This window comes from Schistocerca gregaria, chromosome 2, assembly GCF_023897955.1.
Source record: "Schistocerca gregaria isolate iqSchGreg1 chromosome 2, iqSchGreg1.2, whole genome shotgun sequence".
In the NCBI taxonomy this organism is placed as follows: domain Eukaryota; kingdom Metazoa; phylum Arthropoda; class Insecta; order Orthoptera; family Acrididae; genus Schistocerca; species Schistocerca gregaria.
Genome location: NC_064921.1, coordinates 106,896,901 through 106,922,249, shown reverse-complemented (window position 1 = coordinate 106,922,249; position 25,349 = coordinate 106,896,901).

Sequence of the window (25,349 nt, the reverse complement as noted above, 5' to 3'; positions counted from 1 at the left end):
CTTTGCCATTCTTCTGTATATTATTTTTGTAAGCAGCTTCCATGCATGAGCTGTTAAGCTGATTGTGCCATAATTCTCGCACTTGTCAGCTCTTGCCGTCTTCGGAATTGTGTGGATGATGCTTTTCGGAAAGTCAGATGGTATGTCGCCAGACTCATATATTCTACACACCAACGTGAATAGTCGTTTTGTTGCCACTTCCTCTAATGATTTTAGAAATTCTGATGGAATGTTGTCTATCCCTTCTGCCTTATTTGACCGTAAGTCCTCCAAAGCTCTTTTAAATTCCGATTCTAATACTGGATCCCCTATCTCTTCTAAATCGACTCCAGATTCTTCTTCTATCACATCAGACAAATCTTCACCCTCACAGAGGCTTTCAATGTATTCTTTCCACCTATCTGCTCTCTCCTCTGCATTTAACAGTGGAATTCCCGTTGCACTCTTAATGTTACCACCATTGTTTTTAATGTCACCAAAGGTTGTTTTGACTTTCCTGTATGCTGAGTCTGTCCTTCAGACAATCATATCTTTTTCGATGTCTTCACATTTCTCCTGCAGCCATTTCGTCTTAGCTTCCCTGCACTTCCTATTTATTTCATTCCTCAGCGACTTGTATTTCTGTATTCCTGATTTTCCCGGAACATGTTTGTGCTTCCTCCTTTCATCAATCAACTGAAGTATTTCTTCTGTTACCCATGGTTTCTTCGCAGCTACCTTCTTTGTACCTATGGTACAAAGAAGCGAAGGCTGTGTGGCGTGGACTGGGCGGTTTTTTAGGTTAGAAGGCCTCTGGAAAGTACGGGGTGGGCTGCAATGTCAAAGGGTGCATGGATATTACAGGACGTGCTTGGATCAAGGAACAGTCGGAATTATTGTTGCAAATTGTTGTAGTTGCGCTGGAAAAGTCCCTGAGTTTCAAGCGCTAATAGAAAGCACAGAAGCTGATATCGTTATAGGTACAGAAAGCTGGCTAAACCCTGAAATAAGTTCTGCAGATATTTTTACGAAGTCTCAGACGGTGTTCAGGAAAGATAGATTAGGCAGAATTGGTGGTGGAGTGTTTGTGTCTGTCAGTAGTGGTTTATCTTGTAGTGAAGTCGAAGTAGATACTCCGTGTGAATTGGGATGGGTGGAGGTTATACTTAACAGCCGAATTAAGTTAATAATTGGCTCCTTCTACCGACCCCCAGACTCCGATGATACAGTTGCGGAACAGTTCAGAGAAAGTTTGAGTCTCGTAACAAATAAATACCCCACTCATACGGTTATAGTTGGTGGGGACTTCAACCTACCCTCGGTATGTTGGCAAAAATACTTATTCAAAACCGGTGGTAGGCAGAAAACGTCTTCCGAGATTGTCCTAAATGCTTTCTCCGAAAATTATTTCGAGCAGTTAGTCCACGAACCCACGTGAATTGTAAATGGTTGCGAAAACACACTTGACCTCTTAGCCACAAACAATCCAGAGCTGATAGAGAGCATCATGACTGATACAGGGATTAGTGATCACAAGGCCGTTGTAGCTAGGCTCAATACCATTTCTTCCAAATCCATCAGAAACAAAGGCAAATTAATTTTATTTAAAAAAGCGGATAAAGTGTCACTAGAAGCCTTCCTAAAAGACAATTTCCATTCCTTCCGAACTGACTATGCGAATGTAGACGAGATGTGGCTCAAATTCAAAGATATAGTAGCAACAGCAATTGAGATATTCTTACCTCATAAATTGGTAAGAGATGGAACGGATCCCCCGTGGTACACAAAAAAGGTCCGAACGCTGTTGCAGAGGCAACGGAAAAAGCATGCGAAGTTCAGAAGAACGCGAAATCCCGAAGATGGGCTAAAATTTACCGACGCGCGAAATTGGGCACGTACTTCGATGCGAGATGCCTTTAATAGGTTCCACGACGAAACATTGTCTCGAAATTTGGTAGAAAATCCGAAGAAATTCTGGCCGTGTGTAAAGTACACAAGCGGCAAGACGCAGTCAATACCTTCGCTGCGCAGTGCCGATGGTACTGTTACCGACGACTGCGCCGCTAAAGCGGAGTTATTGAACGCAGTTTTCCGAAATTCCTTCACCAGGGAAGACAAATGGAATATTCCAGAATTTGAAACACGAACATCTGCTAGCATGAGTTTCTTAGAAGTAGTACCTTAGGGGTTGCGAAGCAACTCAAATAGCTTGATACGGGCAAGTCTTCAGGTCCAGATTGTATACCGATTAGGTTCCTTTCAGATTACGCTGATACTATAGCTCCCTACTTAGCACTCATATACAACCGCTCGCCTACCGATAGATATGTACCTACAGATTGGAAAATTGCGCAGTTCGCACCTGTGTTCAAGAAGGGTAGTAGGAGTAATCCATTTAACTACAGACCTATATCATTGACGTCGGTTTGCAGTAGGGTTTTGGAGCATATACTGTATTCAAACATTATGAATCACCTCGAAGGGAACGATCTATTGACACGTAATCAGCATGACTTCAGAAAACATCGCTCTTGTGCAACGCAGCTAGCTCTTTATTCGCACGAAGTAATGGCCGCTATCGATAGGGGATCTCAAGTTGATTCCGTATTTCTAGATTTCCGGAAAGCTTTTAACACCGTTCCGCACAAGCGACTTCTAATCAAGCTGCGGAGCTATGGGGTATCGTCTCAGTTGTGCGACTGGATTCGTGATTTCCTGTCAGGAAGGTCGCAGTTCGTAGTAATAGACGGCAAATCATCGAGTAAAACTGAAGTGATATCAGGTGTTCCCCAGGGAAGCGTCCTGGGACCTCTGCTGTTCCTGATCTATATAAATGACCTGGGGGACAATCTGAGCAGTTCTCTTAGATTGTTCGCAGATGATGCTGTAATTTAGCGTCTAGTAAGGTCATCCGAAGACCAGTATCAGTTTGCAAAGCGATTTAGAAAAGATTGCTGTATGGTGTGTCAGGTGGCAGTTGACGCTAAATAACGAAAAGTGTGAGACGATCCACATGAGTTCCAAAAGAAATCCGTTGGAATTCGATTACTCGATAAATAGTACAATTCTCAAGGCTGTCAATTCAACTAAGTACCTGGGTGTTAAAATTACGAACAACTTCAGTTGGAAGGACCACATAGATAATATTGTCGGGAAGGCGAGCCAAAGGTTGCGTTTCATTGGCAGGACACTTAGAAGATGCAACAAGTCCACTAAAGAGACAGCTTACACTACACTCGTTCGTCCTCTGTTAGAATGTTGCTGCGCGGTGTGGGATCCTTACCAGGTGGGATTGACGGAGGACATCGAAAGGGTCAAAAAAGGGCAGCTCGTTTTGTATTATCACGTTATAGGGGAGAGAGTGTGGCAGATATGATACACGAGTTGGGATGGAAGTCATTACAGCATAGACGTTTTCCGTCTCGGCGAGACCTTTTTACGAAATTTCAGTTACCAACTTTCTCTTCCGAATGCGAAAATATTTTGTTGAGCCCAACCTACATAGGTAGGAATGATCATCAAAATAAAATAAGAGAAATCAGAGCTCGAACAGAAAGGTTTAGGTGTTCGTTTTTCCCGCTCGCTGTTCGGGAGCGGAATATTAGAGAGATAGTATGATGGAGCGGAATAGTAGAGAGATAGTATGATTGTGGTTCGATGAACCCTCTGCCAAGCACTTAAATGTGAATTGCAGAGTAGTCATGTAGATGTAGATGTATGTTTTCCTTCCCAACATCTGTGATGGCCCTTTTTAGAGATGTCCATTCCTCTTCAACTGTACTGCCTACTGCGCTATTCCTTATTGCTGTATCTATAGCGTTAGAGAACTTCAAACGTATCTCGTCATTCCTTAGAACTTCCGTATCCCACTTCTTAGCGTACTGATTCTTCCTGACTAAGGTCTTGAACTTGAGCCTACTCTTAATCACTACTATATTGTGATCTGAGTCTATATCTGCTCCTGGGTACGCCTTACAATCCAGTATCTGATTTCGGAATCTCTGTCTGACCTTGATGTAATCTAATTGAAATCTTCCCGTATCTCCCGGCCTTTTCCAAGAATACCTCCTCCTCTTGTGATTCTTGAACAGTGTATTCGCTATTACTAGCTGAAACTTGTTACTGAACTCAATTAGTCTTTCTCCTCTTTCATTCCTCGTCCCAAGCCCATAATCTCCTGTAACCTTTTCTTCTACTCCTTCCCCTATAACTGAATTCCAGTCTCCCATGACAATTAGATTTTCGTCCCCCTTTACATACTGCATTACCCTTTCAATAACCTCAAACACTTTCTCTATCTGTTCATCTTCAGCTTGCGACGTCGGCATGAATACTTGAACTATCGTTGTCGGTGTTGGTCTGCTGTCGATTCCGATTAGAACAACCCGGTCACTGAACTGTTCACAGTAACATACCCTCTGCCCTACCTTCCTATTCATAACGAATCCTACACCTGTTATACCATTTTCTGCTGCTGTTGATATTACCCGATACTCATCTGACCATAAATCCTTGTCTTCCTTCCACTTCCCTTCACTGACCCCTACTATATCTAGATTGAGCCTTTGCATTTCCTTTTTCAGATTTTCTTGTTTCCCTACCACGTTCAAGCTTCTGACATTCCACGCCCCGACTCGTAGAACATTATCCTTTCGTTGGTTATTCAATCTTTTTCTCATGGTAACCTCCCCCTTGGCAGTCCCCTCCCGGAGATCCGAATGGGGGACTATACAGGAATCTTTTGCCAATGGAGAGATCATCATGACACTTCTTCAACTACAGGCCACATGTCCTGTGGATACACGTTACGTAATAAAAATTAGAGTAATGGTTGGTAATGTTGTTTAGACTCTTCAATTAAATGTCCGAGCAGTATGTTTCGGTTTGTGTAGGCGAGAAAGCGCCAAAATGACAGCTGAACGGAGCTATATTTTAATAGATTTCGGTTAACAAAGAAGTGGAGTGAGTCCCCTTGACGAATATGCTGTCGTGGCAGTTACACCTATTCTCTGTGTCTATCAACTTCAGAAAGAGCTGAGACGGTCATCTCTTGCTATTCGGCAAACGTTTTGGCATGGGGATCCAATAGAAGAGTGGAGCGCCCACATCACTCCTGAAGAGTCTTATTATACTCGCTCTCCTTTCGCTCCTTTTCACACGCCTTACTCATTTACACACACTTCCATTGTGCTTCGCTACGATCGTTCTTAATCGGATCGAAATATACTAGATCGTGCTGAAAAGTAATGCAGCAGGGTTTTGTTGTGTGAAAACACACAAGGCTTTTAAAATAAAATAAACGTTATTAACATCCAACACCTTTATTCTTCATGTCTACATACAATACCGGCCATTAAAATTGCTACACCAAGAAGAAATGCAGATGTTAAACGGGTATTCATTGAACAAATATATTATACTCGAACTGACATGTGATTACTTTTTCAAGCAATTTGGGTGCATAGAACCTGCGAAATCACTACCCAGAACAACCGCCTCTGGCCGTAATAGCGTTGATACGACTGGGTATTGAGTCAAACAGAGCTTGATGGCGTACAAGGGTACAGTTGCCCATTTATCTTCAACATGATACCACAGTTCATAAAGAGTAGTGACTGGCGTGTCGTGACGAGCCAGTTGCTCTGCCACCATTGACCAGACGTTTTCAGTTGCTGAGAGATCTGGAGAATATGCGAGCCAGGGCAGCAGTCGAACATTTCCTGTATCCAGAAAGGCCCGTACAGGAGCTGCAACGTGCGGTCGTGCATTATCCTGCTGAAATGTACGGTTCGCAGGGATCGAATGCAGGGTAGAGCCACGGGTCTTAACACATCTGAAATGTAGCGTCCACTGTTCGAAGTGCCGTCAATGCGAACAAGAGGTGACCGAGATGTGTAACCAATGGCACCCCATGGCATCACGCCGGGTGATATGCCGGTATGGAGATGACGAATACACGCTTCCAAAGTGCGCTCACCGCGATGTCGCCAAGCACGGATGCGACCATCATGATGCTGTAAACAGAACTGGATGCATCCGAGAAAATGACGTTTTGCCATTCGTGCACCCAGGTTCGTCGTTGAGTACACCATCGCAGGCGCTCCTGTCTGTGATGCGGTGTCAAGGGTAACCGCAGCCATGGTCTCCGAGCTGATAGTCCGTGCTGCTGCAAACGTCGTCGAACTGTTCGTGCAGATGGTTGTTGTGTTGCAAACGTCCCCATCTGCTGACTAAAAATGTTCAAATGTATGTGAAATCTTAAATGCTAAGGTCATCAGTCCCTAAGCTTACACACTACTTAACCTAAATTATCCTAAGGACAAACACACACACCCATGCCCGAAGGAGGACTCGAACCTTCGCAGGGACCAGCCACACAGTACGTGACTGCAGCACCCAAGACCGCTCGGCTAATCCCGCGCGGCTATGCTGACTCTGGCATCGAGACGTGGCTGCACGATCCGTTACAGGCATGCGGATAAAATGCCGGTAATCTCGACTGCTAGTGATACAAGGCCGTTGGGATCCAGCACGTCGTTCCTGAACCCATCGATTCCATATTATGCTAACAGTCATTGGATCTCGACCAATGCGAGCAGCAATGTCGCGATACTATAAACCGCAATCGCAATAGTCTACAATCCGACCATTATCAAAGTCGGAAACGTGATGGTACGCATTTCTCCTCCTTACACGAGGAATCACAACAAAGTTTCACCAGGCAACGCCAGTCAACTGCTGTTTGTGTATGAGAAATCGGTTGGAAACTTCCCTCATGTCAGCACGTTGTAGGTGTCGCCACCGGCGCCAACCTTGTGTGAATGCTCTGAAAAGCTGATCAGTGGCATATCACATAATGTTCTTCCTGTCGGTTAAATTCCGCGTCTGTAACACGTCATCTTCGTGGTGTAGCAATTTTAGTGGCTAGTAGTGTATTTGCAACCCTCTGCCGGTAGAGGGTTCCGAATTGTAGCGTGTGACGTGGCGGTGTGTAGCGTGACTACGTCGGCGCGTGAGAAGCAGCGTGCTGTAATCGAGTTTCGAATTCGAAGAGTTCCTCCACACATGGAGCAACCTCTCCTCCAGCGTGACGATGTCAGACCACGCACGAGCGCTGGTACGTCTGCTACAATCAGACGCAATGGGTTCACTGTCATCGATCGTACGTCCCTACTTGGTCCCACATGATTTTCATCCGTTTCCGAAACTTAAACGACGCTTTCGAAGACTTCACTTTGATAGTGATGAAGCTGTGCAAGCAGAGATGAGATTCTGGCTTCGTCGAGAAAATCAGACATTCTACAGTGACATGTGTTCGTTTCCAGGGTGACTATGTAGAAATAAATATGTAGACGTGAAGAATAAGGACGTTCAAGGTTAATAAAGTTTGTTTTACTTAAAAAGCTTTAAGAATTTTCACGTAAAAACTCGGAGGCATTACTTTTCAGCGCGGCCTCGTTGATTTAAAAGTGTGGTAATAAATGCAACTTGTTTATACCTCACGCCATCACTTACGCCATATCAGCTAAAATTTATCTCTCTAATTACTAAGTAACGTATGGGAGTGAACACTATTGCTCCTCCTGAAAGTTGAAAACGTACTGTGTCCATTCCCACTGCTCTTCCGTGTGCCTTGTATTACCACTACTTGACTAGGTCTCCACACTTGAGCAACAGAGAGTGTTTTAAAGAGTCTCATCGGGCCGCACAGATCTAAAATATAGCTGTTTTCACAGAGAACGCAAAACGCCTTTTGCTGCTGGGTGCTGAGCAATGATTCAAGCTACTAACTTTTCGCCACCTGGACAGTGAATTTCTGAGACTGCTTGCTTCTGAATAGCATTAAGTTCTACGTCGTCTTTCTTCTGTTCTTTACTTCGGAAAATACCGCGTAAAACAAAGATTATTTGCAACAAAGAAATACATAACGCACCAATTTGTAAATTTGAACAAAATATTATAATACTGACTATTATAAACAGGGATTTGGTTAGGGAAAATTGTGTGGTATTACATTTCAGTTTTCAGATTGCAAGAACTAGCCGATAAAAGGAGATCAGAGGTCTTCTCAGCTCATTACGAGTCATGGAGACTGGCAAGGCTATGTCTTTTGCCCCATCTTTTTGTACGATATCTTCACGAGATAATCGTAGCTTGTGGTAGCTACTGGTTAGACAGAGGCATTTTTGTAATTAGCATATGGAACTGGTTGAGTTGAACGACTTTGATTTTGCAGAGGACCTGGTGACAGTAGCCTCTGCTGAACAAAGGCTACAACGGAACATCAGGTTCACTATGGAAGTACTGAATGAGGAATGGGGGCAAGTGTCGAAACACGGAAACACTGAATATAAACGAAAGGGGCAAATGACGTAGCATCACAGTTGAAGGAAGGCGACAGCCACTGGGTTGTAAATTAATAGTACTTTGGCTCTATCAGCAGTTCTGATGAGAAGATGGAAGAAGAAAGTAGGGAATAACTCTGGCCAGTAGGTCGTCTTTTGATGGTCATAGGAAATTTCATCAATGAGTTAGGGATACAGATTTAGTTTACTCTGCATTTAGATCTGCTTAAATTCCGACACCGACCTATGGCTACGTGTTGTGGACTGGGGTTGTCGACCTTCATGAAAATCTCGCCGCCGTTGAAAAGGACTAAGAATGTTGCACTGGTACGATAGATGTTTGCGTTCTAGGGCAGCACAAACACATTGTAAGTAACACAGTGTAGTGAATAGTAAAATATTACAGTTTTAAACCTGACTGTTTCTCAGCAACCACATACAAGTTTCAACACTAGCTGTTTAGTTCCTAAGTTAATAGTAAAATATATCACTCAGCTTTGGTAACCATGGTTACAGCAACTGCAGAATGCAGGTTTAGCTTGTCCTGGGTCGACTATAGTTCCATAAGCACATACTAAATAATGTTATCTGAACTGAAGTCGGAAGAAAACTAATCTATCTTTACGTACCATTCAAAGAACAGTTCCAGCTAACAGTGCTCAGTTAAATCTCTAGGTAGGCAGTCTCTTACCATACACGATAATTCTATTCACTGTTCTGTTTGTGCTAATGACTAACCACCGCCTATCTATCGGCCACTGTTTCCATCTCGCTCGACGACTTGAAGATTTGGAGACACGACGAACGTTCTGCATTAACTCCATTCCGTGACTCGGACTGACTTACAACTCACGACTTATGCTCATGCACGGTTACTTAAACGCGTGTGTCTTTTCCTGGTGGTGATGCCGCTCCGGGGGGCCTGATTCTCGCGGGTAACGGACTGGTTTTCGCGCAGTGACGTTCCTGCTGCGGACGGACGTACACCGTACTTCTGGTATCAACTGTCGCCACATCTGATACATGCTATTTGCGTAAAATAATAAGGCAAGAATCAGCAAGGCCATAAACACAGCTTGCGATAAACAATGTTTGTTAGCTTGCACAATTTAATAGAATAAAACAGGTGTACAATAAAAATTGTTCTTAAACGCCTGTTAAAATTTGCATAACAAATACATAAAATATTAACAAAATGTCTGTTGATGTAGGTACTTAACAAAATTAAAACTTGCCTAACTCTGAACCCGCAAGACTACTCTGTACAATGACTACTCTAAGGCCCACAACTAATAATGAAGGCAACTTCTTAAACATCAACTCTCGGCAAAGAAAATACCGGTGACACTAACTCCTGACTAAAGAATAATCCAGTTGACGCCAGTACCGGGAGGCACTAATTAAAATAACAAACAAATAAAAATCAGCGCCTCAGCATCTAAACGTTCCCTGAGAACATACTCACATGAAAGACTCCTTCATAAAAAGTAAGCTTCACAACCAGTACACAAGGTACAAATACTATATAATAAACAAATGGCTGCTAAGGGAATTCAAAATTAATAAGACAGAGCCTCCAGCAATCGGATCGGGCACTTATTAGAGTGAAACCCAGCTTCACAGGTTTAAATTCATATTTCGAGCGAAGGTTGATTTCACCAAAGTGGTGGAAGAAGGAGCTACAAGGCTTAACGACATCACAACCGGGAACAAAGACAATAGCAGTACTCAACTTAAGGACGAGATCGAGACAGAAGGCCCGGTCTAATGAACCACAGTTCTACTGGCAATAACCAAGTCGTCAGGCTCCGGTGCCACGTTGCACCGCACCGGACGATATACAATGCACACCGCACAACTGAAACATAAATCAACTACAACAGCCCACTAGCAACTGCTAATTCATATTATAGTGCAGTCAAATAGCAGATATACCTTGCAAAAGGTGTGGTAGAAGAGTTTATTTTTTCAGCTCGTTCATATGGTTGGAAAGATTAGAAAACCGAGTTTTGCCAACAAAATTTCGCTTGGGAAATTTTTCCTGCAGTCAAAAAACTTGGAAAATTTCCGCCATTTTTCAGTCTTTTCAAAATATCTCAGTTTTTTTGCTCCTATCGCTTTAATTTCTATTTTCTTTCCTAAAGAGCACAAAATTCTCTATAAATTTGATTGTTGCCATTTTTATCTACTCCCAATATCTAAGGCGCTACAGCGCCTCAAAAAATACAAATTTTTCAAATTTTGAGCATAGTGGCAAGATACCTTATTTTTGAACACTATTTTTTCAGCTTCTGTTTGTGTAGTATAAATACATTATACATCATGTCATATGTTGGAATTTACCACCTCACTTTCAGGTATTCAATTTCTCTGTATGCAACATGAGGACACCCAACTATTGTGATTCTTACATCACTACCTGAAGTTCGTTATGGGCCACCTCAGCCCTGGTATTTGTAAAACTGTTGTTGTTGTTGTGGTCTTCAGTCCTGAGATTGGCTAGATGCAGCTCTCCATGCTACTTTATCCTGTTCAAGCTTCTTCATCTCCCAGTACCTACTGCAACTTACATCCTTCTGAATCTCCTTAGTGTATTCATCTCTTGGTCTCCCTCTACGATTTTTACACTCCACGCTGCCCTCCAATACTAAATTGGTGATCCCTCGATGTCTCAGAACATATCCTACCAACCGATCCCTTCTTCTGGTCAAGTTGTGCCACAAACTTCTCTTCTCCCCAATCCTGTTCAATACTTCCTCATTAGTTATGTGATCTACCCATCTAATCTTCAGCATTCTTCTGTAGCACCACATTTCGAAAGCTTCTATTCTCTTCTTGTCCAAACTAGTTATCGTCCATGTTTCACTTCCATACATGGCTACACTCCATACAAATACTTTCAGAAACGACTTCCTGACACTTAAATTTATACTCGATGTTGACAAATTCCTCTTCTTCAGAAACGCTTTCCTTGCCATTGCCATTGCTATTGTAAAGCTATAAATATAAAAATTCATCATTAAGAGACATAGACACACCTACACACACACCTACACACACAACACACACACACACACACACACACAAAATAAATCGTCTCAGGAAACTAAACTATTATTAGCTGCAATAGGCAACCTAATTAGTTAGGTAATTATTCTTGTGTATAAAAGCCACACAGTTGACATTAAAAATAAGTAGCTTTGTTACAATTAAAATACATTGTCAGTTACTAAAAAATGTTGACAGTTCTGGGTGTGTAATAGTTGTAATATCGCACTTTAGCGCACTTGAGACAGATATGTGCATCGCTTCCAACGTTTTGATGGGCCAGGTTCCTCAGTGTCGCCAGAAATACTCTGTTACGGATTCAGGGTCTGTACATAGAGTTGGTCCCAGATTGACCTCTTCTCTAAACATCGAGTGAGCCTCAGCAAGTTCGTTGATATCGGCAGCGGTTTCCTCAACATCCTCCATAGCATCTTCTTCACTGTCTTCATATAAAAATTTTGGTACGTTTTCACAGTTGACCCCGATACATTTCTTGCAAATTGAGGAACATTTCAAACCCGCTTTTCTGCAGGAGCACGCTCCGCCACAGTTCTGCTTGCATGAGCATGAAACAATGTGAAGAAATGCTTCGGGTGCTGGATCTTTGCTCATTATATGGGGTATTGGACCGTGGTCACTGTGATTCCAGTCCCATTTCTCAGGAGGTTCTCAGTTTCCCATCCAACTTTGGACTTGTTGGTAAGTCCGAAACGAATGATGTTGTCCAGCATCTTGTGTAGGTGGCAACCGTGCAAGGTTCAGTTTGCTTTTTGTGGCAGACTTGGCGAACAGCTGGTACCGCAAATGGTCTAGTGTGTGGGAACTGCTGACACCTCCTCTATACAATGCGATAGGAACCTGTTCTCCTGCTGTTATTATTTCTTCGCGGGTAGCATGTGATTTATTGAACTTGCAAAGCGCTGAGGTTAGGTGTTCATTTTTCACAACAATATTGCAGCACTTAATTTTTCCTTGACCAAAATACGCGGATGTTGTATCACATCCGTTAAAGGCGTGAGTGACAGAATATATTCACTGTCAAACTTGTATGATGCAGTGGAAAACCACTTGTCTTCTGCATTTCCTCTGCCTTGCTTTAAGAAAAATAAGTTTTCAATGCCTTGCCCTAAAACGGTCATGAGCACAATCAGGTCAACATCGTCTCCTACAATGACAACACTTCAACAATCTTTGCTTCTTGAAATGGCAGATGTTACAATCATAACGTAAGCATCTTCTTGTGCCTGGTGCACTTCAACGCTACACTCCAGAAATTCCTTTTTAAGAAGTGTGATCAAATGCATCTTGTTTCGTTCATTGTACAAGATCTTGTCCTGATGCACATGGTTCATCATCTCTGATTCAACCACAACGTCAACCGAAGGATCTTTTTTGGACCTACGAATCCTCTCAGCACGCTTTGTGCTACATTTGTCTCCCTCACCTGGATACCCATCAAATACAATAGCAAATTGAGATCCAAAATGACGTTGCAGGTAAGAAACATAGCTACGGCCTATTGTCTTGAAGCAAACATTTCAAGTCACTTTGTGAATAAGGTACCCTCCATCAATGACAAAAAATTTGCTATGTCCACCTGACTTCACAGATTCCACTGGAACGAAGGCATTGTAGAATGAAGAATGAAGATTTTGTTCCTTTTCGCATGCCTTTTTCTGAGAATAGGGACATTGGGTAAGGAGCAAGTTCATATTTCAGAAAGGTTTTTAACTATTCTTCACTTTGTTTCATTAAACAAATAGTTGGGAAAGACTTAAAGGATCAACAGGAGTAATTTTAGTGCTCCCAGCTTTTACAGAATTGAACGCAGAAAGAAGAGTCACAACTTTATCTTTTTTACAGAGCTTTACATCGTGGAAATTGTCACCAACTATTCTTTTCATGCGTTTTCCCCCCTCTTCCTGGCACATGTGACAATTAACATCCTCCGTTCCGACAACACCACTGCTGATGGACATTATAAAATTACTTTCAGGGAAGGAGGGTACACTGAAAGCCAATCACTCAGCTTACGCAAGTCTATGTCATCTCGTTTGATGCGACAACTTCTTGCACCTACATGCTGTTCTGATGTTACTGCGGTCACTTCGCAATACCACTCAATTTCTTCACAAATGTTCTGCATGTGAATCATACCCAATGTCAATCTGGTTAATACACTACCAGTAATTCCTCGACCAGAAGTAAGTCCTCCAGAACTCTTCATGATTCTCATCAATGTTTGTTCTATAGTCCTGTCAGAAGGAACCCCTGACAAATACTTTTCTGATCGCCGGATTGTAAAATGTCCTTTCGTTGTGCCGGCCAGAGTGGCCGAGCGGTTCTAGGCGCTACAGTCTAGAACCGCGCGACCGCCGCGGTCGCAGGTTCGAATCCTGCCTCGGGCGTGGATGTGTGTGATGTCCTTAGGTTAGTTAGGTTTAAGTTGTTCTAAGTTCTAGGGGACTGATGACCTCAGAAGTTAAGTCCCATAGTGCTCAGAGCCATTTGAACCAGAACCTTTCGTTGTGAACTTCTCATATTCTGATAAATCCATTTTTTTTTTCTTGAGTCTCAACATGTCCTGTAAGTAGAGGTGGCTATTTTTAGCGTACATAAAATGCCCAGCTGAATGGAAGTAGGGAAGCATTTTTCGCACGCTTTCAAGATGAAGTTTCCAATTGCCTGATCAATCCGCTTGAATAAATTGTTTCATGAGAGTGACCATCTTGTAGTACTGTGGGTCCCTTACTTTCAATCGTTTTCAGGGCAGTCAAAAATTTTTTATGGCTTGTTCCCTGAGAACACTGGTATCCTGGCCAACTGACAGTTCTGGCTCACCTCAAGGAGGAGACAAGTCATTCAATGTCCCACGTTCATCTTCTGTCAGCTCAATGTGATCCCACATAGACAGGTCAAAGCAAGGTGACACAATAAATACGCTCGCACAGCCCTGCAATATGCATGTCCTGACAAAATCTTTTCAACGCTGTTTTCAGCGAATATAGTCCTTTAATCCACTGCCACCCATGATCATACCGATACATCCCATCAACGACATAAGGAAATGGAAACCTCCAAGTCGGACCTCCACATTATGAAATTCAGGAAGGTCAATCTCCACAATATCCCTTGCCTTCCAATACAGAGGCTGATCAAATGTTACAAAGCATGTAGTCTGATTCTGTCTTTTACATGCATCTCTAGCTATCATCAGAGCAGTATATATGGTGTCATAACAGGTTGGTGATGAATTAAGGCCGGCCGGTGTGGCCGAGCGGTTCTAGGCGCTACAGTCTGGAGCCGCGTGGCCGCTACGGTCGCACGTTCGAATCCTGCCTCGGGCATGGATGTGTGTGATGTCCTTAGCTTAGTTAGGTTTAAGTAGTTCTACGTTCTAGGGGACTGATGACCTCAGAAGTTAAGTCCCATAGTGCTCAGAGCCATTTGAACCATTTTGATGAACTAAGGAATGGGAGACACTTTATTTTAGAACGTTCATATTCTTTGCCTGCCGTCAAGCGTTCCATGTAAACATTCCATCCTGAAACAACTGCATTCTGAGGCCATTTACAATATAACCACTTAATTTCCGCTGGTGAGATGTCGATCTCACCTTTTGCAGGAGCAATTATGTCCAAATCTTCAATTTTTATACCCTTCAGCCCTCCAACTTGCATTCTGTGGAATGTCTGTATGTCATTTTTTCCGGCTTCACTAACAGGTTGAGCTGAGGGACGATGATTCAACTTTTCAATATTTTTCTGAGGAAGCAATGCTTGATGAGGAGTAACACTTCCCATTGCATGAAAAGTACCAGTTCCATCTAGGGTGTTTACATTGAAATCTGCATTATCGAACACAAACTGGCAAAATGCGTCACTTCGTTCTCTTTCGTTTTCAAGCTGAAGGACACTTTCAATAGGGCAGCTTCCGTGTAAGATGCTGCAAAGCCAAGGGAAGACAGAGCCTGCGTGAGATGTTTTAAGCCAAACTTCCGGTACAAGTATGCACTAATAGCAGTCAAAAGTGATTAAATAAATGAACTTGGCCTCGCAGCACTTGTGAGTGCATGAGCAAGAGGAACATATTTTCCCCCATTTTCTGGGAGACCGCTTGTGTTTCAAAATTATGGTTTCAAAGAGCAATCTTACAGATTCTGGTATGACAGACTCCACATCACACAAAAAATTATCAGAGGGAGGGTACTGCTTTGCAGCTGCTTTGACATTTCGTAGTCTTTCTTGCTGAGGATCTGAATTTCTTTTGGTGTACACTTTTTCACTGAGTAGTTGGTGCCCAACATCCTTGAAACATACGACTGCTGGCTTTGAAGCTGTTTCAGCTATCAGCACATCGTCACTATATTTCTGGAAAAAGCTAGCGTTGACGGTTTGAATATCAGGACGAGGTGATGTGGGTATTTGCTCTAACAGATCATCCCTAGAAAACTGAAATTCTTCCTTATTGGTTTCCAGGTAGGCAAATATAGCCTCCATGCCTTCATCTACTTGTGTTGCAGGTCGGTAACCTCGTTTCTGTCCAGTAGCTGAAACAAGGTAAAAGAACTTTCTGTAGCAAAATCTGTGGTACCACCCATCTGCAGCAACCGAATCATATACATTTTGAATCCGCTCTATCACTTGTTGACCAAATTCATCACCAAGTTGTTTAGCCTGTTGTAATACTGTCGATTGCTCTTAAAATTTCATTAGTCTGTAAACAAAATTGCGTTTGGCATATGGCAGTCTTAACTGCTTGGTTAAAAAGCCATCAGAATTCCATTTTGTACAAAAGAAGCATTCTTTTTGAAATTGAACTCACCTTTTTCCTGCGACCGACGTAGCACGCCTGTTGGTTCCTGAGGATGTCGAAGGCTAGCTGCTATCATTCTCTCATTAATGTACTTCTTGTAGCATGCTTCATGCACCATCACTTCACTGAGCGTTTTCAAAAGACGGGTGTGAGCAGACTCCCTACGTTTAGCACTACAATCAATAAGTGTGCTCAGTCCTTTCTTTTTCACATTGCGTCCACCACTCACCACAGTATTTTTCGCAAATGAAAGACAAATTCATGTCAGAGATACTCATTTTCAGCACTACAACATATACTGAATGAAAGCGACTCCAAACTGTAGGACCCTTATTGTTGTGTGATAATAGCTGTCAGCGAGCTGTGAACAATCACGAGAGATAATCGTCTTCCACCCGCCAAAGAATAATTACGCTTTTGCCCGCTGAAGAACAATTCCTACATATTTTTTCTTATAACTGATCATTAACATCAATCAACTGTAGAAAACGTACGGCACCTGCATGCAATCGTATTACATATTGTAAGACAAATAAACATCACGCAATCCGATGTGAATTTGTTCGTAGTCACTGAATATGATGCTGTTTGTCCTGGCCCTGCAGCAGAGTGAGATGGTAAATTCCAGTGAATAATATGATGAGTAATATGTTTATACTAGACAAACAGAAACTGAAATAACAGTGTTCAAAAATTAGGTAATTTGCCACTTTGCTCGAAATTTGAAAAATTGACATTTTTTGACGCGCTGTAGCGCCTTAGATATTGGGAGTAGAAAACAAATGGTAAGAATCAAATTTGTAGAGAATTTTGTGCTCTTTAAAAAAGAAAATATACGTCAAAGAAATAGGAGCAAATGAAACAGATATTTTGAAGAAACTGAAAAAAGTCTGAAATTTTCGACGTTTTTTGACTGCAGAAAGTTTTCCCAAGAGAAATTTTGTTGTCAAAACGTGGTTTTCTAAACTTTCCAACAATATGAACAAGTTAAAAAAATAAAATCTTCTACCCCACCTTTTGGAAGGTACAGGCTTTTTTTCTGACAGTTTCACTGGACTATCACATAAAAGAATAAAAGCTCGCAAAAAATTTAAACTCTTCGCTTCAGAATTCATTTAAACACGACAGTACATGCGTAGTTTCGTTGAAACGTGAGAGTCAGAGATTAGTATTATTTCAAACGTGCAAGAGCTCACCAGAATTACACTCTCATGGGATCTGATGTAGGTCTACGAGAGAGCATAGTGTTCCGTTACTCGTAAACTAAGGTGCAAATTTTGGTAATCACCAAGGTCACACTAACTTTAGATATACAGTCACTCAATAATGAGCAGCTCACCGAGCTTCCTTACATACAGCTGCAGATCCTTCATCAAGGGGTTGGAAACTAAGATATAAGGCCCAAGCCCCGTTATCATGCCACGTGTAATATAACTTTGACATATCAGACTCGTCACCAAATTCACACATATGAACAGGCGATATGTTAATGTCAGTCGACGCTCCGGCAAGCCCTTTTTCTCAACATGCACTGCATGGCGACGAAGCGAAACACCACGACTCGTACCGGAACCCAACCCTCTCCGCCACCTCTGGCCGCAGCAGTCCAGTAATCCCACGTGCAATGAGCAGGCGCACCTAGTAAAGGGCCAACCTCCCGACCCCGTTTTCATCACAACCGAGAGACTACACAGTGAGGTCTTATGCCTCGACCCTGCAGACTTAGTAGCCTAAAACTAGAGGTGGAGCCCTTCCACGCCCCCACCGGCATGATGGCCAACACGAAAGGTCTACTGCCATCTCTGCATAAGGGTTAGTATTCACTAAAGTGAGGTGTCGCAGGATGTGGGTACTGCGATGTTTGCGTACGTCTGGTTAGGATTAACCATTAATACGCGCTCATCTGGAGATTGATTGGTCGAAATCTGACGAAGGGTAGCGGTTTTAAGGGCAGAGGAAAAAAAAGTGCCAAGGCAAGAACCAAGGGAAGAAAACCTCTGCGATAGTTAGGTTGGGTGGTAAGAGCAGGAGCGGTTGTCTTGATGCCTGCGATAGGTTGTGCAAGGATAAGATTTGTTAGTAGTGGGTATCATGCATGTCGATACCTTGGCGTTGCGCGCTTATGTTGCTCGGCGGCTGGCGCTGGGTGCTGGTACAGAGTCCTCGTTCAGCGTCAGCAACCTGCAACAGTTAGGTTTGTTATCGATCTTGTGTCCGATAGGTCATATACCGGAAGCACAGTGTGAGGGAATGTTGGCAGATTGTTTGTGTGCCTGTGGGCGAGCTCGTCGGTGTCCCTGCTGTGGCCTGTTGGTCGGCTCTAATAGCAGCTGGAAGTTGCCAGTCAGTGTTCCTGATATGCAGGGGCTTACCGACGTTTGTCGCTGTTTGCGTATGTTAGTTTACCATAGGTGGCTATGCCCTAGCTAGCCGTACCCGCTATGAACAACTGACTCGCGGCCGGCCAAAACGAAATCGATGGGAAATATGACAAAACAAAGATGTACTGGCGGCAGCCGCTCGACTTATAAACCTCCCCACTCATGCTCGGACAGGGACGCGAGCAGGGAACCACTCTCAGACAGGTTCACTTTTGCCCGACTCCATGTTTAGCCTGGCTAACACGAACACGAAAAACCTTGCCGGATGACACCTACCAAACTTCAACAGGACTAATTATCCTAATAATCCTGCAAGGATCTGTACAAGGCGGTCTCATTTTCCACTTAACATCTTCCTCGCTTCTAGTGGCGTGACTCTTGATAAAAATGAGATCGGCGATTTTACCCTTAAAGGGGCGACGTCCTTGATTACAGCTGACGGCCCGGCGATGGTGAGCCAAATTAATATTTCGCCTGGCCCGCTCCCAACTTTCCATTACCGCCACCAGCGTAATGGCCACAGGCGAAATATCACTAATACTCCAGAGACTAGATAATGGAGAATTGAGAGTGTAGGCAAGCGTAAGTGACACAGGCGTTGCCGCAGTAGCCTCATGGCGGGCCGAATTAAAAGCCTGGCTAAGCCATGCTAAAACCGCGTCCCAGCAGATTGGAGCCTTGACATGGTTAATACTAGTAGCAGCCTTTATGCTCCTATTAACACGTTCTGCAAAAGAGCGGCTTGGATAATATGTTGTTGTGGTGATGTGTTTAATCGCATGGTTATAGCAAAATTTCTTAAAAAGGCTAGAAGAAAAGCAGGAGCATTATCATCGCGAATCGGGATTGGTGCGTTTGCAGTGATAGCACCTCGCCACAAATCGACGAGTATCGCAATATATACGCGGCCACACAAATACCTCACAGACGAGGCTCAGAGTTTAATGAAGGCCTAGATGGCCACGGACAGCAATCATGAAAATAGTGCAGCATGGGTACCAAATCACCGCGTAAGCAGATACTCAACCGCTAGCCAGCTCGTACCCGTTTACATAAAACGGCGTTACTCAGGCAGTACTCAGCTCTCCTGCCTCCTGGCGATTGAGTCCCAATATGGCACCTTCCTCCTGCTTAAACTCCGGATCACAAAAGAGCCTGCGTGTCTCAGTTAGAATGTTATTCGCTCCGACAACCGGATGAGAATTCTTCCCGGCTAAGAGCATCGGCGATGACATTCTCAGATCCCCGTCTATGCTTAATATTAAAGCGGAAGGCAGATATCCGGAACGCCCAACGGGCTATTCGACGGGTCTAGAGAGGCCTGGCTAACACTCAACTAAGCGGTTTTAATCGCTTCAAAGATATGCCGCTGATCTTCCCCCCCCCCCCCCAAAAAAACAAACGGGTGATGCTTCTTACACAGATCACTAAGTGGCCCGGCCAGTTGTGCAAAATTAGCAATGAACTTACGAAAAAAAATTCGCTATGCCAATAAACCTGACGATGCCTTCATGTCATCAGAGGGGGGGGGGGGGGGTGAGGGAAGGAAGGGCTTGTCTGATTGTCTGCTGATGAGAGCCTTAGTATGCTTTTGATTAACTCTATCTCCGTCAGCAAAGACCAGATGTCGCAAAAATGAAATACAAGGCTGACACTGGCTAATCTTATTCGGCTTGACCGTAAGCCCAGCCCTTCGCAGGCTAGAAAAAACCTGATCAGGATGCTCAAGATGTCCAGAGAAAGATTTGCTATAAATAACCTAATCATCCAGGTAATTATAAACACAGTTATACGTAAGATCTCCCAGAACATTATTCAAGAGACGGGAAAGAACAACTTCGCCAGTGGCAAGGCCGAAAGGAACTCGATTGAACTCAATCGAGTTCTAAACGGTACAGAATGGCGTAGCCGCCTTGGAGTCCTTATCCAGCGGAATTTGATAGTATGTCTGACTTATGTCCAAAACGGTAAAGAAGAGCGCTCCCAAAAACTATGTGAAACAATTGTGAATGCTGGGCAAGGGAACTGATTCCAGGTCGACTTTCTTGTTTAGGGCCCTATAATCCACGACAGCTCGAAAATCGCCATCCTGCCCCTTAGGCACAAGGAAGACCGGAGAAGCAAAGGGGAGGTAGAATAACGGATAACATCCTCCAACATACGGTAGATTTTAGCCCGCAGGATTTTTATCTTAGGAGGAGAAAGTCTGCAGGGCACCTGGCGCACAGGAATTCTAACAAGAAGATGGATATCATCCTGGATACGCCTGTCCGATACAGCATCAGGATAACGATCCTACAAGTCCCTCATAGACTTAGGCTGCAGATCACCTAAGTGACTTAGATCAATGTTGCCCTCACAGCAAATCACGCTACGCACCCCACTGCCCTTACGGCATGCACAAAATCAAAAACAATCTCCAGGCGAGAACTTAAAGCGGATGGCTGGTCTGGCTCTGAGCACTATGGGACTTAACTTCGGAGGTCATCAGTCCCCTAGAACTTAGAACTACTGAAACCTACCTAACATAAGGACATCACACACATCCATGCCAGAGGCAAGACTCGAACGTGCGACCGTAGCGGTCGCGCGGTTCCAGACTGTAGCGCCTAGAAACGCTCGGCCACCCAGGCCGCCAAAGTGGAAGGTATCGCCAGCATAATCAAGTACTAACCGGGTACGATGCATAAAATCACAGCCCAGGATGACCAGTACCCTCAAGGCTTTAGCAATAATAAATTACATGGGCCATGAAAAGCCCTGTACCGCTGAACTACCTCGCACCTTGCCTGAACAAAGACAACTCTTGGCCATCTGCAAGTCTACATCTTCGTGCGACCGGTCTCGGTACCGAAAATCGACAGAAATGTTGGTACTCCATGTACTAGCCCTGTTCAATGAGAGAAACAAACTGCCCTAATCAAGCAGGGCACATACGGGTTCATTGCCAACACGTGTACAAATGTGAGGGAGAGAGTGGGTGGCCGGTGAACCAATCGCCCCACAATTAACTGGCCAATTCCTACGACGAGCCGATCCCTCTTCTTTAAGAGTCAACTATAAGGACGCGAAGCTCCTGGTTTCGAACACTGCCGAACAAAATGGTCGTCAGTACTACAGCGTAAACAACGTAAGATCTCGGGTATTTGATTCTGTTTAAACGCGAACTCACTAACACTGTCCTGACTATCGTTCAAAGCAACGCGCTATTTGTCAGCAAACACGAGAGCTTCCGCCGTATCCCGAAGATTTTGCAACTGACTCCATGAGGAAGGCTTATTCGCAAAGGTAGAACGCGAACGGTCCTGGGAACGCATCACCTCAGTAAGGTGGTCAGTACTCTGTACTTGGTTCAAATGGCTCTGAGCACTATGGCACTCAACTGCTGTGGTCTTCAGTCCCCTAGAACTTAGAACTACTTAAACCTAACTAACCTAAGGACATCACACACATCCATTCCCGAGGCAGTATTCGAACCTGCGACCGTAGCAGTCTCACGGTTCCGGACTGCGCGCCTAGAACCGCGAGACCACCGCGGCCGGCGCTCTGTACTTCCGGGAAGCAAATGACTAATGTGTCGAGAGCGATGCGTACTCAATCAAAATATTGTCCCAAGGTTTCCTGGTGCTCCTGCACTTTCCAACAATATTCTTGCTCTTGCTCTTTAACGCACGTTGCCTGAGCTGCCCTAACGACCCACGTTCCTACAAGACTTTAGTTACCGGGTAAAGTAAGGCTTTCAAAACGTGGTGACGAACCTGTAAGGCATCCGCATGAAGCTGAAGGCGTACAAGCAACAACGACACCCGCTGAACTTGAGTCACAGAATCCAAGGACAGTTCCTTAATATCGTTAATAAGCAACAATGTCGGGTTAGGCAAACGAGCAAATTGATCAGCTAAACTATCTGGTGCCGACTGTTCAGTCAATAAAGGTTGTATCTCGGCTTCGGGTTCAGACCCAAAACCTCCTCCCTCCCTCTAAACCAATACCCAGCAGGCAAATTTGCAACGAGCGCACTTTATCACGTAATTTCTGATGAAGACGGGTATCCAGCCGCACTAGATTAATGATTGTTACATAAGACAAATAGTTACTGTAATGCGCCAACTGTATCTGAACTCGATGCACCTGACGCTGGGTAGGTTGAGACGATTCTAAAAACTCTACAGTTTGTGTTATTTCCCGAAGTGCTACTGAGACACGGGAAAGGCGCTCAAAGAGCAGTAAAAAGTTCCGGAGGGAAGGTAATTGATGTTTGTACTGCAGCACGGAGACGGGTGGCAGGATCAGACACTAATCCTTCAGTAGATAATCCTCTTATTTGGAGTTAGTATCCTAGTTGTCCCTTGAGAAATGCTGGGAATGGCACGTGTATTAAGGGTGGCCATGGTAAGTGCAAAAACACAACATAATTAGCATAGATAGGAAATACAAGGTAACAGTCAATAGCACAAAATAAACAACACAATCTATGAAGGACATCATCTTTACGCCAGTGACTGTTATAAGTCTTTATTACACTACTGCGCCGGCCAGTGTGGCCGAGCGGTTCTAGGCGCTACAGTCAGGAACCGCGTGACCGCTACGGTCTCAGGTTCGAATCCTGCCTCGGGCATGGTTGTGTGTGATGTCCTTAGGTTAGTTACGTTTAAGTAGTTCTAAGTTCTAGGGGACTGATGATCTCAGAAGTTAAGTCCCATAATGCTCAGAGTCATTTGTAACATTTATTACACTACTGCAATTTCGGCCTTAGGCCATTATCAAGTGATATTATGGCTTTAAGCCAATGTAATGTAAGCTGACACATTTGTATGTCGCTGTCAATACTGTTAAATACACGACATACAGCTTACATTACGTTGGCGTGGCTTAATGCCATAATATCACTTGATGATAATGACCTAAGGCCGAAATAGCAATAGTGTAATAAAAACTTACAACATCACTGCCGTAAAGATGATGTTCTTCAATAACGTTTTTGTGACTGTGAATCCCAGCTACAATAAGTTTAACACAAGCTTTGTATGTGTGTGTGTTTCCGTAAGGACGTAAATGTTTAACAGGACATAGAGGATGCTCCACTGAACAATTTGAGGTAGGGAACCTGGGGTCGGGGAAGCCTACTTAAGGAGACGATAGGAATAAAATTAGATAACTGTGTACTTTTTCATTTACACGAATTACAGTTAACTGCAAATTCCATCACTGGAAAAATGAACGTACCATTTATATTGTATCTTTAAAAATGTGCTGAAACTGACGGCCATCAACCTTAATCCAAGAATGACATAAGCGAACAAGATTCTGACGCACTCTGACAAATATCTTCCATGTGTTTCGAACCACATCACAGGCAACTACAATTCTGGCGATTAATTCCATCACTGTATTTACTGGGGTCTCACATACAAGTGGCTTCAGATATTCACATAGGAAACAGTCAAGAGGATCTAGGTCAGGTGACTTCGCAGGCCACGGCAGTGGAATAGGACCTACCCTTCCCATCTATCGACCAGGAAATACAGCACTGAGATGGTTGCAGACATCCACAATGAAGTGAGGCGGTGCACCGTCGTGTTGTATCCACATCCTGTAATGAAATGCCTTCTGGGATATCGTTCCCTGTACAGCCTTCCAGCAGCGACAACACTACAGTGTACTTCGCCATACACAAGGTGCATGTCAGTAACTGCTGCGACATTGTACTGGTACTGCTACATCGTACTGTACTGTACGTCTCTGAATATCACTGAGTAATGAGAGGGTCTGTCGTTCATTCATAGCAAGTTTTGTCATGGACAAGTAAAGTAAACAAAACCTGCATCAGGACTTCCTGCTATCCAGGTTAGCCCTCCTTATCACCTTACATGTAGATAATCTGCACAGTACCTGTAAACTTGTACTCATGTTACTTGTAAGTAAGCTGGAAAACAGTAATGCTAGGCAATGCGGTAGACAAGTTTACTTCCCTGTCTCCTTAAGCTGGCTTCTCCGACTCCAGGTTCCCTATCTCAAATTGTTCAGCGGAACATTCCCTATGCCCTGTTACATTTTTGCACGCTCTTGTGGAAAGACCCTGTGTAAGGCGTGTTAAAGCGTCAGATTTGAGTGAAGACTGTGAAGGACATAGAGATGCGATATACTCGTGTGAGACTGCATTTCATATTGCAGGCCTCACTGTTGGTTTGGCTATCAGTTTGGATGGTGCAGTACCAAGATCTACGGCAATTTCTGGTAACAGTGTTCCATTGGTGGACTACGTGGGGATGCGATGGCATCCATGCTCGTCATCAAGGTTCTGGTCGACCACGTCTCACCACTACAAGGGAGTATCTACATCTACATCTACATCCATACTCCACAAGCTACCTGACGGTGTGTGGCGGAGGGTATCTTTAGTACATCGGTTCTCCCTTCTATTCCAGTCTCGAATTGTTCGTGGAAAGAAGAATTGTCGGTATGCCTCTGTGTGCACTCTAATCTCTCTGATGCTATCCTCATGGTCTCTTCGCGAGATATACGTAGGAGGGAGCAATATACAGCTTGATTCCTCGGTGAAGGTATGTTCTCGAAACTTCAACAAAAACCCGTACCGAGCTACTCAGGGTCTCTCCTACAGAGTCTCCCACTGGAGTTTAGCTGTCATCTCCGTAACGCTTTTGCGATTACTAAATGATCCTGTAACGAAGCGCGCTGCTCTCCGTTGGACCTTCTCTATCTCTTCTATCAATCCTATCTGGTACGGATCCCACACTGCTGAGCAGTATTCAATCGTACT